Source organism: Pristiophorus japonicus, chromosome 1, assembly GCF_044704955.1.
Source record: "Pristiophorus japonicus isolate sPriJap1 chromosome 1, sPriJap1.hap1, whole genome shotgun sequence".
NCBI lineage: Eukaryota > Metazoa > Chordata > Chondrichthyes > Pristiophoridae > Pristiophorus > Pristiophorus japonicus.
This window is the reverse complement of record NC_091977.1, coordinates 22,109,271-22,123,465: the sequence shown is the minus strand read 5'-3', so window position 1 is coordinate 22,123,465 and position 14,195 is coordinate 22,109,271. Positions and strand designations below refer to the sequence as shown.

Genomic DNA, 14,195 nt, shown 5'->3' with positions numbered 1-14,195 from the left:
TCCAGGTGAGGCCTCACCAAGGCTGCGTACTGTCATGTTTGTAACTACAATGTAACACCACTGTATTAATGTATACACTCAACTCAGATGCACACCTTGACCACAGGGTGGGAGACACTCCTTACCTGATCACACAGGTATATAAAGGGAGGTCCCACGCAGGGTCATCACTTCTGGAGTCCTGTAATAAAGAGTTAAGGTCACAGAGTGGCCTTGTCCCTGGAATGTGCCTCGTGTGTTTCATGCTGTAGAGTAAGGACTTTACATGTACAACTGCAGTAAGACCTCCGTGCTCCTATACTCAAATCCCCTAGCTATGAAGGCCAATATACCATTTGCCTTCTTCACCGCCTGCTGTACCCATATGCCAACTTTCAAAGACTGATGAACCATGACACCCAGGTCTCGTTGCACCTCCCCTTTTCCTAATCTTCCGCCATTCAGATAATATTCTGTCCTCACGTTTTTGCCCCCAAAGTGGATAACCTCATATTTATCCACATTATACTGCCTCTGCCATGCATTTGCCCACTCCCCTAACCTGTCCAAGTCACCCTGCAGCCTCTTAGCGTCCCCCTCACAACTCACACTGCCACCCAGTTTAGTGTCATCTGCAAACTTGGAGATATTACACTCAATTCCTTCAACCAAATCATTGATGTATATTGTAAAGAGCCGGGGTACCAGCACTGAGCTCTGCGGCACTCCACTAGTCACTGCCTGCCATTCTGAAAAGGACCTGTTTATTCCGACTCTCTACTTCCTGTCTGCCAACCAGTTCTCTATCCACATCAGTATATTACCCCCAATACTATGTGCTTTGATTTTGCACATGAATCTCTTGTGTGGGACCTTGTCAAAAGCCTTTTGAAAGTCCAAATACAACACATCCACTGGTTCTCCCTTGTCAACTCTGCTAGTTACATCCTCAAAAAATTCCAGAAGATTTGTCAAGCATGATTTCCCCTTTCATAAATGCTGACTTGGACCGATCCTGTCACTGCTTTCCAAATGCGCTGTTATTTCATCTTTAATAATTGATTCCAACATTTTCCCCACTACTGATGTCAGGCTAACTGGTCTATAATTACCCGCTTTCTCTCTCCCTCCCTTTTTAAAAAGTGGTGTTACATTAACTACCCTCCAGTCCATAGGAACTGATCCAGAGTCGATAGACTGTTGGAAAATGATCACCAATGCATCCACTATATCTAGGGCCACTTCCTTAGGTACTCTGTGATGCAGACTATCAGGCCCCGGGGATTTATCGACCTTCAATCCCATCAATTTCCCTAACACAATTTCCCGCCTAATAAGGATATCCTTCAGTTCCTCCTTCTCACTAGACCCTCGGTCCCCTAGTATTTCCGGAAGGTTATTTGTGTCTACAGCGGGCCCTGAGCAGCCCCAGCGGGACAACATACAGCGGGCCCGGAGCAGCCCCAGCGGGATAACAAATAAACGTTACCTTGCAGTTGCCAAAGGGACCCCGCGCCGGCCGTTTCTGTCCCGGGTCGAAGGGACCCCACGCCGGCCGTTTCTGTCCCAGGTCGAAGGGATCCCGCGCCGGCCGTTTCTGTCCCGGGTCGAAGGGATCCCACACCGGCCGTTTCTGTCCCGGGTCGAAGGGATCCCACACCGGCCCACTTCTATCCTGGGCCGAAAGGACTCCACACCTGTCTCTGTGGTCGCACAACAGATTGTGCTGACAGATTCGGGGGGACGTCAAACCGGCCGAAGGGACCGCGGCGGCTACGTTTAACCCAACGTCTTAAACTCCTCACCAACTTTTAATCACTAAACAATCAATTGACTTAAACGATCAGCTGGCTTCATGGGGGTCAAGTTTCGGCCTGAGTTGCTCCTATTGTTTTGGAGAAACTGGTTTGGAATGGAGTATTTTACAAATTGCAATTCTCGGCATTTAGTTTGCTCCAGTTCTCGTCAGTTAGAACAGTTTCATTTTGGAACAGATTTTTTTTTTCAAAAGGGGTCTGGTCACTTACACCTGTTTTGCAAGTTTAGGCAGTAAAAACTTACTTCAAACTAACTTAGATTTTTGTACGCTCAGAAAAACCTTGCCTACACTTTTGAAATCAGGAGTAAGGAAGAGAGATGGGGTGGGGTGGGGGGGGGGGGAAGGCGGGGGGGAAGGGAAGTAATTAAATTCTACAAGCATTCAACAGTCTTACTTATACAAATAAAGAGCCATCCTGAATTAAAAATTATAAACAAAGCAAATTCAAAATATTGAATATTCCTACCTGTGTGGTGAAGCAGCAGCCTTTGAGCTGCGGTGCTTCAGGCAGGCCTTCCTTCCATGTAGGAGACAGGGGCGGCGTCAGTGACTCGACAGCTGCTGAAAACACAGCAAGCAGCCTTCGAGCTGCGAAGGAGGCTGAGGCCATTCGGCCAGGGGATAGGGTAGGCATGCAAAGCACCGGGAGGGAGAGCCAGCCAGCTAGCCACTTTAAAACTTACATTTGTAATTCCAGTATGGGTGCTGCATTGTCAACACCACGGATTATGCAATGGTTCGCCAGCAATTCACTGCACAGGAGAGAATTGATTAGAGCTCACTGCACCAGGAACGTCATAGCCCTTAGGCTGATGGGCAGGAGACCTTACCCACATCGCCAATATCGAGCCAGGCGCTCGTACCTGGACATGAGCGAGGCTGATTGTGTCAAAAGGCTGCGTTTCCGCAGAGAAGTTGTCGTTGAGATCTGCGATAATGCTGAGAGCAGATTTGCAGCCCAGAAGCAGAACACCAACTGCCTTGTCTGTTGAAGTGAAGATAACAGCTGTACTTGCCTTCTATGCCTCGGGATCGTTTCAGGCTATAACTGGAGATGTGTGCGCTCTCTCTCAACTTGCAATACATGCCTGCATTTACCAGGTCACGGATGCACTGTATGCGCGGAGGAATGACTTCAGCAAGTTCCCAATGACCGTACAAGCGATCCATGAGAGGGTTGTGGGCTTCTTCAGGATTGCTGGCTTCCCAAAGGTACAGGGCTGCATTGATTATACCCACATTGATTATACCCTTGCGAACACCTGTGGAGGATTCCGAGCAGTGCAGGAATAGAAAAGGTTTCCACTCCATCAATGTGCAGCTCGTGTGTGACGACAAGTATCACATCATGTCAGTCGATGCAAGATACCCTGGCAGCACCCATGATGCATTCATCCTACGCGACAGCGTTATATCTGACATGTTTGAGCAGCAGCCAGAAGGGCAGAGCTGGCTACTGGGAGACAAAGGATACGGCCTGACCACCTGGCTCATGACGCCCCTACGCGTGACACAGACGGAAGCTGACCGTCAATACAACATGGCGCACATTGCGACGCGCAGCATCATCGAGAGGACCATTGGCATATTGAAACAGCGATTCCGATGCCTGGACCATTCCGGAGGCCACTTGCAATTCTCTCCTCAGATTGTTGGTCACTTCACTGTTGTGTGCTGCATGCTGCATAACTTAGCCATCATGATGCAGCAGGAGCTGGTAGTGGAACCAGAAGACCCACATGAGGGGCCAGTGCCTGATGATTGTAATTTGGAAGAGCAGGATGAGGATGATGACGACGATCAGGGAAGCATGCAAGTGCCTGATGCCGGAGCACGAGGTCGGAGGAGGACCGTCCATCGTGCTCCTTTAACGATTGCTCGAGCCTTGCGCCAGCAGCTCATCCATGAACGCTTCAATTACTGATGCCTGAGGGCTCTGTGACAACTGTTCCGCATAGACATGTTTATTTTTTGGAGTTGTTCCTACGTTGTGTTGTGTTAATGGAACATGATTTATTTTTAATGAAAAAATATTTTATTGAAAAGTTAACGTCACTGTCATAAAATATTTGTTGTATCAAACTTTACTTTTTTAATATGGCTCTTGAAGATCACTTAAAAACTTTAAGATCACTTATAAACTTGTAAAGTTACAAAAGTTACAAAACAATTTCAATGTGAAACATCTTACACTCTTAAGATCACTTAAACTTTAGGATCACTTTTTAGGTGCAAAATTAAATAAGATACAAAATGTGACAGCATTTACACTATAAGATCACTTAAAAACCCTAAGATCACTTATAAGTTGTAAAGTTACAAAACTTACAAAACAATTTCAATTTGAAAAACGCCACTACAGCTATATCAAGAACAAGAACAAAAGCAGCAAAGAAAGGCTGCAACCACCTCTCATCCACATCTCAGTGAATGTTCACTTCTTCATGGGGGTGTCATTTGATTGGCGGGGCTGTGTGCCCTTATTGCAGCAGCTACCTCCATGAGGGCCTGTGCCGTCACTTGCATGCCCTCCCTGACGGCCTGTGCCATCGATTGCACTCCCTCGGACATTCCCTCCCTAAGTTCCCGTGTCATTACTGCTATTTCTCCCGTCAGGACTGTCACCTCTTCACCCACTGCACTGACGCTGCCTATGAGTGATCGGGTAAGCTCATTGGTCTCCATATCCAATGCCACAACCTGAGCCGTATCTGTTGCACGCTGCATCTCAGGAGAGCGTGTCTCCAATCTCCTTCTCCTCTGCCTCGCGGCACCACTACACTGGGAGGTACGGGCATGGACGGTGGGACGCTCGATGTTCCAAACGGCACCACTACACAGGGAGGTGCGGGCACGGACGGTGGGACGCTCGGTGTTCCAAACAGCAGTACTAGAGTGAGAGGCGCGGGCTGGGATGGTGGGGCGCTCTGTGTTCCAGACGGCAGTACTAGAGCGAGAGGTGTGGGCTGGGACGGTGGGACGCTTGGTGTTCCAGATGGCAGTTCTAGAGCGAGCTGTCTGGGCTGGGACGGTGGGGCGCTTGGTGTTCCAGACGGCAGTTCTAGAGCGAGAGGTGTGGGCTGGGATGGTGGGATGCTCGGTGTTCCAGATGGCAGCACTACAGTGGGAGGCGGGGGCTGGGATGGTGCGGCTCTGGGTCTTGCATCCAGCAGCACTCGAGTGCGAGCCGTGGGCTGGGATGGTGGGTGAATGGGTGTAAATTGCTCCATCATATCACCAGCACCACTGGGACCCGCAAAGTCGTAATCAAAACCATGGAAGGGGAAACCAGAACCTATGCGAGCGGGAGGCACAGGCTCGGACGGTGGGGCACTGGCTGTAAACTGCTGCATTACACCAGCAGCACCACTGGGACCCGCAACATCGGAATCCAAACCATGGAAGGTGGAACCAGAACCTATTCAAGGAGTTGAAACTCTGATGCTCCTTAATGTGGGCTCATAAACATTAATTTGGAAGGTCTCCCCTATAGACATTTCAGTCACCGTCGCCATCATCCAGTCTGGATCGTCCGCATCTGGTTGTACTGGGTCTTGTTCTGGATCTTCAGGATCCTCAGGGTTGGCATCATCATCATCATCATGTAATGCAAAATACATCAGAACAGTCAAATGTTTAACAGCAAGGGAGGGGGCAGGATGGGTGGCATGAGTACTCTCACACATAGCAGGCCAGGCAGCAGGTTAATTTGAAGGGCCACGATGCATTTTCAGGACTTACCCTCTTCCTCGCGTGCGGGCCCAGCTTGTGCTGTACCGATTGCTTTTCTCCATGTACGACTCATCACAGCAGCTACCCTTTGTTCCAAGGGTGTCAGTGGATGCAGATTGGGCACGCCTCCTCCTGTCCGAGTTGCTTCCCTTTTGTTGTGGGCCAATTTCTTTTGCAAAGAGTAAAATATAACTTTTTACAGAGTGCGACTTTCTGCAGGGTGGTCACATGACAATTATGATTACATTAAAAAATGAAAATATCACTTACACTAACTACTTGACCAAGGTCGTGCCATTTCTTTTTACACTGGCTTCCAGATCTCATGATATGCACCACTGTGCAGTAATCTTCTGTAACTTGGTTCCAGTGTTTCTTCATTTCTTTAGGTGGCACTTTTATGCGATCTCTGTTGCTGGTATCTAGCTCCTGCTATCTCTGCTCAATGACGTTAACTAATATCTCCACTTCCTCATGCAAGGAATTATTTATTCTTGGTGGACGTTGTTCCATTGCTGTATTGAATTGACACTCTTATTTTTCAAAGCATACAGTCGTTATTTTGCATGCACCTATGCAGCACCTGTTCTGGAAGTTTAGCAGCAAAAAGCAGCACTCACTGATTTCAGCAGGTGAGTTCTTCAACCGTGCTGCTAAAAGCACTCCTTCAGGCACCAAAAAAATCACCAAGATTCAATCCCAAGCCTTTCCAGAGTTCCATCAGCACTTTTCTTCAAGTTCCTTTAAAAATGGCCGAGTGCCAATGTTTGTGACCTACTGCGCGTACACGCGCGCTCCAACACGCACGCGCAGGGCTGCTGGCACGACGTCCTCGCATCTAATTTAGCCCCGCCCCCCCTGCACTTCCAGAATCAGCGCAACTCTGTGGCTCCGCCCCCCGCTGATCTCTGCGCGCCGCGCCGAGCTCCGAGGGACCTGCAGGGAGGCCGAGAATTCCAAGGTAAGTTTTTGTCGCGCTTTTGGGCGTGAAATATGGGCATCGATATTGGGGCTGCGCCGTTTTAGGCCCGGCCCGAAACTTGACCCCATGGACTGGGTAGGTGAATAATCTACCCAAGAATACATCATCTCTCTTGACAGACCACTTAACCATGTGCTCAAACAGTTCATCTCTTCTTTGCATTAAATAAATCATTGTTCGAAGTGTTGAATAATTTTCTCAGTCATATCATTTTTACAGCAATTACTGGGGGAGAAATTGCGATCGGAAAATTCATTCGGACAATCGCCTCTGACCCGAAAAAATTGTACGAAAATACCTGGTAGTCTCGGAGACACCTTCGATTACGGTCAGAGGCCTTCATTCATTGCACAGCATACGGGGAGATGTCTTCCCTGTACGTAGGGAAATGCTGTTGTCACGTGGGCCTGGCCCACCAATCACTATGCAGTATTCTCATTGCTAAAATTGGGAACTCCGTTTGTACGAGATCCCATTACAATCAATGAGAAAACCCTCCTAAAACAAGAAACGCAGCATAATAAATTTAAAAAAACACCTCACATATTTAAAATTAATTGAAATTAAATGTTTTAGAGAAAAAAAATATTTTTTGGATTTTTTTGAATGTGTTTTAATAGGGTTAAATAGGGTTAAAAATAAACTTACCTTAATGGACAGGGTTTTTAACATAAAAATACATGATTAAATTTAATTTTTATATGTTTTAAAGCCAAAAGTTTGAAGGACATTCGCTGGGCATGAGTTGGGCAAATAGCCCAATCTCTCCCGCGCGGATGTCCTTTTCCTGGGGATGCGGAGCATCTGTCGAGAGAAATCTTGACGGATCGGAAAAACTGGTTTTTAACGCATGCGCATCTCGCCCCGAAAATCGGCTTTTGCGAGGCCTCGCTGGGTCCATGCGCACTTTGCACCCACCCGGCGAGGCCGGAATTTTCGGCCTATTTTGTGCTGATCCCTGAGCAGCTGGAATAAATACATTTCCAAAAAATACAATTACATAAATTATTAACCCAAATTTAGGAAATGGGACTTTCTTCCATTCTTGTCTTGTCATTGTAAAGGTGCCAAATAAAAGCAAGTCTGCCTCTCCATATCTCACTATACATCGCTCAACTCACGTGCTTTCAATCTCTCTCGTTCACGTAATCTATTGCAACTTTTCCTTTCTCAATCCAGTTGTGATCAGCGCCTGGAATGAATGTGTTCGAGGAGAAGAATTCCTCTGGTCACCTCCCATTGCAACAACGTAAATCTGTCTCTGAAGAACTCCTCTGCCATTTCTAAAAGATCAAAAGACTTTCATTTCTATAGCGCCTTTCACGACCATTTCAGGATGTCTGAAAGAGCTTTACAGCCAATGAAGTACTTACTGTTGCAATGTTGGAAATGCGACAGCCAATTTGATAATGACCAGATAACCGTTTTTTTGTGATGTTAATTGAGGGTTAAATATTGGCCATATTATCCCGGGTGTCCTGGCTAATATTTAACCCTCAATCAACATAACAAAACAGTTTATCTGGTCATTATCACATTGCTGTTTGTGGGAGCTTGCTGTGTGCAAATTGGCTGCCGCATTTCCCACATTACAACAGTGACTACACTCCAAAAGTACTTCATTGGTTGCAATGCACTTTCAGACATTCAGTGATCATGAAAGGCGCTTTATAAATGTAAGTCTTTCTTTCGGAGACCGGGGATAACTTCCCTGCTCTTCTTCAAAATAGTACCATGAGATCTTTTACGTCAACCCGAGAGAGCAGACAGGGCCTCAGTTTGATGTCTCATCCAAAAGACAGCACCTCCAACAGTGCAGCACTCCCTCAGTACTACACTGGAGTGTCAGCCTAAATATTATGTTTAAATCTCTGGAGTAGAATTTGATCCTACAACCTTCTGACTCAGAAGTGAGAGTACTATCCACTGAGCCACAGCTGACAGTTAAGAGTAGGTTACTTGAAGGACGCCTGGGTGAATTATATTGCATTTCTAGATAGAATTTGCAAAACAATAAAGAGCTGAGCATATGTTTTTTAATCGACTTTAACAGCATCACAGCTCTGCGCCTCGCCCTGTTCTGTGATAAATGAATAGGGAGAGAGCGGAAACGGGATTGAAATCGTTCCAGAGTCTGTGCCAAACTCTTAATCGGCTTTCCAAAAAGAAGCCAATGCCAAGGCTGAATGATCGATTTTCACAATCAGATCAGTGAATCGGTCGTGTAAACGGCATTCGCCCCTTTCTCACCATCATCATCATAACAGGCAGTCCCTCGAAATCGAGGAAGACTTGCTTCCACTCCAAAACTGAGTCCTCAGGTGACTGAACAGTCCAATACGGGAATTACAGTCTCTGTCACAGGTGGGACAGACAGTGGTTGAAGGAAAGGATGGGTGGGGAGTCTGGTTTGCCGCACTCTCCTTCCGCCGCCTGCGCTTGTTTTCTGCATGCTCTTGGCGACAACTTCTGGAGTCCTGTAATAAAGAGCTGAGGTCACAGAGTGGCCTTGTCCCTGGAATGTGCTTCGTGTGGTTTCATGCTGTAGAGTAAGGACTTTACACCTGGGTCTCCACTTAGTGGGGAGTGGGGGGGGCTTAAACGGAGTGGCACCCACAACTAGTGAGCTCACTGCATGCACCCCAGGCCCCTCAGATCAGAGAGTCACAGAAGAGGTAGACAGCAAGTTCACTTATAAAAAAAAGTGTCTGTCTGTCTGTGTTTCTGTTTATCTCTATCCTTGAATTTCTGTAGCACCTTTCACAACCTCAGGACATCCCAAAACACTTTACAGCCGAGAAAGTACTTTTGAAGTGGAGTTACTGCTGTAATGTAGGAAATGATGATGATTGGAAGTGAGGCCTTCTCGCTGCTGAAGGCCTGTGGGCTCGGTTTTGGCTGTGTGAGGCAACCTCAAAGGAATTAGGGAGTCATGACCTCCTGACCTCTCTCTTCCTCCTCACCCTTTTACTGGCTTCACCACTCCTGATAAGCATTCCTTTTATAGACTATATAGCTAAAGCTTCTCTAATCTTTCCTCGTGCCCTTTGCACCTTGGAGTGCGTCTTGTTGCACTCTCCTGCCCTCTTTCTAATGTGAAGGATATCTCTTGTGGTGTGGTGACCATACAACACAGTGCCCTAAATATGGCCTGATCAGTGCATTGTAAGACCTCATATAGACTTATAGGGACCAGCTTTCCTCCCCACATCTCCACCGACAGTGCTCTGGCCATGACTTGACCTGAACCCACCAGTATTCACGTGTTGAGGTCATCACCCAAGCCTCACCCATACCTCTCTCGGCAGTGCAGGCATGTCTCTCGGCAAGGCCCTGTGCTAAACACCAAGCCTGAAAGAAGCCTGCGACTGTGGTCAGAGCCACAATGGTAAGAAACACACTGAGGACTGACGGCAGGAAGTCAGCTCTTTGTATATTTTCTGGGACCTACATTATGGACTCGCTTTTTGAACATTTTAAGAAAACGGTATTTAGGACACAAGATTAGAAAAATATCTTTTCACTCCTGACTCCCAGGATCAGTCTCAGCCCAGACTGTCTGCGGGTGAAATTGGGCCTGTGTTACACCCCGTCCGAGTTCTTCTTCATTCAATTTTTCAAACTCTCTTTTTCTGTCTTCCTCTCTCTCTTTCTCTCTATCTCTCTTTCACTTTCTCTGTATTACTCTCTATCTCTTTCTCTCTGTCTTTTCTCTCTCCTTCCATTCTCTCCATTTCATTCTCAACTTTCACTCTTTCTCGCTTTCACTCCCTTTCTTTCACTTTCACTCTTTCACTCTCCTTTCTCTCTTTCACTTTCACTCTTTCACTCTCCTTTCTCTCTTTCACTTCCTCTCTTTCACTCTCTTCCTTTCCTTCACTTTCTCTCTTTCCCTTTCTGTCTTTCACTCTCTCCTTCAGTCTCTCCCTTTCTCTCTTTCACTCTTCCCTTCCCTCTGCTTTCACTCACTCCCTCCCTTTCACTCTCTCCCTCCCTCCATTTCACACTCTCACTCCCTCCCTTTCACTCTCTCCCTCCCTCCCTTTCACTCTCTCACTCCTTTCTTTTCACTCTCCCTCCCTCCCTTTCACTCTCTCCCTCCCTCCATTTCACTCTCTCCCTCCTTCTTTTTCACTCTCTCCCTCCCTCCCTTTCACTCACTCCCTCCCTCCCTCTCACTCTCTCCCCCCTCCCTTTCACTCACTCCCTCCCTCCCTCTCACTCTCTCCCTCCCTTCCTTTCACTCACTCCTTCCCTCTCACTCTCTCCCTCCATCCCTTCCCTCACTCTCTGCCTCCCTTTCACTCTCTCCCTCCCTCCGTCTCACTCTCTCCTTCCCTCCCTTTCACTCTCTCCCTCCCTCCCTTTTACTCACTCCCTCCCTCACTCTCACTCCCTCTCTCCCTCTCTCCCTCTCTCTCACTCCCTCTCTCCCTCTCAATCTCTCCCTCCCTCTCACTCTCTCCCTTCCTCCCTCTCTCTCACTCCCTCCCTTCCTCCCTCTCACTCCCTCCCTTGCTCTCAATCTCTCTCTCCCTCCCTCTCTCTCACTCACTCTCTCTCTCCCTCCCTCTCACTCCCTCCCTTTGCTTTCACTCTCCCTTTTGCCCTCCCCACTTCCCGTTAGGGTCCTGACTAACTTGGGTCTGTCCCCAATCTCACTGGGCTCGGGCCTCTTGCAATTTGCAGTCACTTGGTGCTAATTGTCAATCTCGCTCCAGAGACCCCATCGCGCGCGATTTGTTCAAAGCAATACTGACAGCAGTTATAACTTGTAAAGGCAGTACTAGGTGAGGAGCTGTATGTGTGTTGTAGAAGAAGATAAGAGTTACTCTTGAGAGAACTTAAAAGAATGACTTCATTCTCTGTACAACAGATGCCGCCATATTATTGACATCAGTGACTGACCTGAACTGTTCTATTCCCGTTCTTTTTACGACAGAGTGGTGGAGTTTTACTGAAAGCAGCGGGATGCCATGCAGGCGTCTGCTGAAAGATGGCTGAAAGGTAACGCTTGCAAAGTTAAATTATCACCGCACAAACAAATACCGTGAACATCAACAACTCGTTGCACTGATAGAATCAGAGAAATTTCAGCACAGAATGAGGCCATTCGGCCCATTGTGTCCCTGCCAGCCGACAAAGAGCTATCCAGCCTAATCCCACTTTGCAGCTTTTGGTCCGTAGCCCTGTAGGTTACAGCACTTAAAGTGCACATCCAAGTTCTTTTTAAATGTGGTGAGGGTTTCTGCCTCTACCACCTTTCAGGCAGTGAGTTCCAGACCCTCACCACATTCTGGGGGGAAAAAGTTTGCCTTAACTCCTCGCTAAACCTCCCCCCAATTACTTTAAATCTATGTCCCCTGGTTATTGGCCGCTCTGTCAAGGGAAATAGGTGCTTCCTATCCAGTCTATCTAGGTCCCTCATAATTTTATACACTTCAATTAAATCTCCCCTCAGCCTCCTCCGTTCCAAAGAAAACCACCCCACCCTTTCCAATTTTTCCTCATAGCTAAAATATTCCAGTCCTGGCAACATCCTCGTGAATCTCCTCTGTACCCACTCTAGTGCAATCACACCTTTCCTGTAATGTGGTGACCAGAACTGCACGCAGTACTCTAGTTGTGACCTAACTAGCGTTTTATACAGTTCCTTTAATGAAGAAAAGTGCTTCAAGGTGCTTCCCAGAATTGCAATCAAAAACAAAAATCGGGGATTCTAAGAAGAGAATAAAATTCAGACTTGCATCTGCTGCTGAACAATCTCTCTCATTTTAGCTGGGTCCACCTTCTCCCACTCTAGAGCACTTTCCACTTGCACTTCCACCACCTTCAACATTCACTCCCTCCACCACTGACGCACTGTCAACATTCACTCCCTCCACCACCGGCGCACCGTGGCTGCAGTGTGTACCACTGCAGGATGCACTGCAGCAACTCACCAAGGCTTCTTTGGCAGCATCTCCAAAACCCACGACCTCTACCAACTAGAAGGTCAAGGGCAGCAGGCCCTTGGGAACACCATCATCTCCAAGTTCACCTCCAAGTCAGACACCATCCTGACTTGGAAATATATCGGGCATTCCTTCATCGTCGCTGGGTGAAAATCCTGGAACTCCCTCCCGAATGGCACTGTGGGAGTAACCTTCACCACACGGACTGCAACGGTTCAAGAAGACGGCTCACCACTAACTTCTCAAAGGCAATTAGGAATGAGCAATAAATGCCCACACGAAGTCTTGCTCGCCCATCATCCCTGCCCTCTTGATCTGTGCTGGTTCCCAGCCGTCCAATGACTCTAATTTAAAATTCTATGTTTAAAGATGGCATAGCCGTTCCATCTGTGTAAGTTCCTGCAGCCCTACAATCGCCCCTCCCAACTCTCCAGTCCTCTGCCTCTGGCCTCTTGTGTGTTCACCCTCCTTCCTTCTCCCCACCACTAGTGGCTGTGCCTTCAGCTGCCTCGGTCCTTCCCTAAACCACTCTGCCTGTCCACCTCCCTCTTCTCCTTTTAAGACCCTACTGAAAACCGAACGTTTGGTCGCCCCCTCCAGATACCTCCTCCTTTGGCTTGGTGTCCCATTTTTTTTCCTTTGCACCTCTGTGAAGATACTTTCCTACATTAAAGTTGCTGTGTAAATACAAGTTGTACCAGTGGTGTGTCTTGAAAGTGTGACCTAACCCGAGCTGAGAGGAGCAGCTCTGGCAATATACCAAGCGTCATTGTGTCCTCCGAGAGAGATGTTCACTTTTCCCATAATTATGGAGTTGGGTGCCTGTGCCCTCTGGGGGAAAGGTTAAGATTGTCCAGGACACTTGCAGGCCATCGAGGTCCCATGTGGCCTCAAACAGAGGTCCCAGAGGTTCCTTTAATCCACATGGCTCAGTGGGTAGCATGTCGCTTCTGAGTTAGAAGGTTGTGGGTTCAAGTCTCGCTCCAGAGATTTTCCAATGGAAACACCAATTCAACTTTTAATTTTAGTTTTTTCGGCTCATTTTGGCAGCGCATAAAATGTTAACTTTCTCTTGCGGCTGAGTTCGGCAGCAACAATCTCTTTTTCCCACCCCCTCCCCTCCTTTCTCTCTCACCAATCCTTGCGGGGGGGGGGGTCTGGCGGGAACAACCAAAAAACCACAGCAATTGCACACGGTCAACCACTTAATTTCATTGGCGGCAGTCACGTCCGTTTTTCAATATCTTTTAGATGCCGACAAACCTGATGCATGTTTCCAGCAATTGACTTCAATCCATGTCTGAGCGACGTTCAGCATGTCCACTGTTCACTGCCGGTGTCACGAGAATTTGGCCTATTTCCCAAAACAATTACTGTCATTTCCGTTCATAGAATCATAGAAATTTACAGCACGGAAAGAGGCCATTTCGGCCCGTCGTGTCCGTGCCGGCCGACACAGAGCTATTCAGCTCAATCCACTTTGCAACTCTTGGTCCGTAGCCCTGTAGGTTGCGGCACTTTAAGTGCGCATCCAAGTATTTTTTAAATGTGGTGAGGGTTTCTGTCTCTACCACCCTTTCAGGCAGTGAGTTCCAGAAACCCATCACCCTCTGGGGGAAGAAATTCCCCCTCATATCTCCTCTAAACCTTCCCCCAATTACTTTAAATCTATGCCCTTTGGTTGTTGACCCCCTCTGCCAAGATAACCAGGTCCTTCCTATCCACTCTA

General features: G+C 47.7%; 1 long non-coding RNA gene across 1 annotated transcript in view; it reads right to left on the bottom strand.

Annotated features, from left to right (window-relative positions):
* LOC139277265 (uncharacterized) overlaps positions 1-2,743 on the bottom strand; it is a 45,774-nt gene extending 43,031 nt beyond the window's left edge. Inside the window, exon 1 of the long non-coding RNA XR_011596066.1 lies at positions 2,265-2,743. This is a non-coding gene — a long non-coding RNA (uncharacterized lncRNA). The remainder of the gene's footprint in view (positions 1-2,264) is intronic.
* Positions 2,744-14,195: the final 11,452 nt, after the last annotated feature.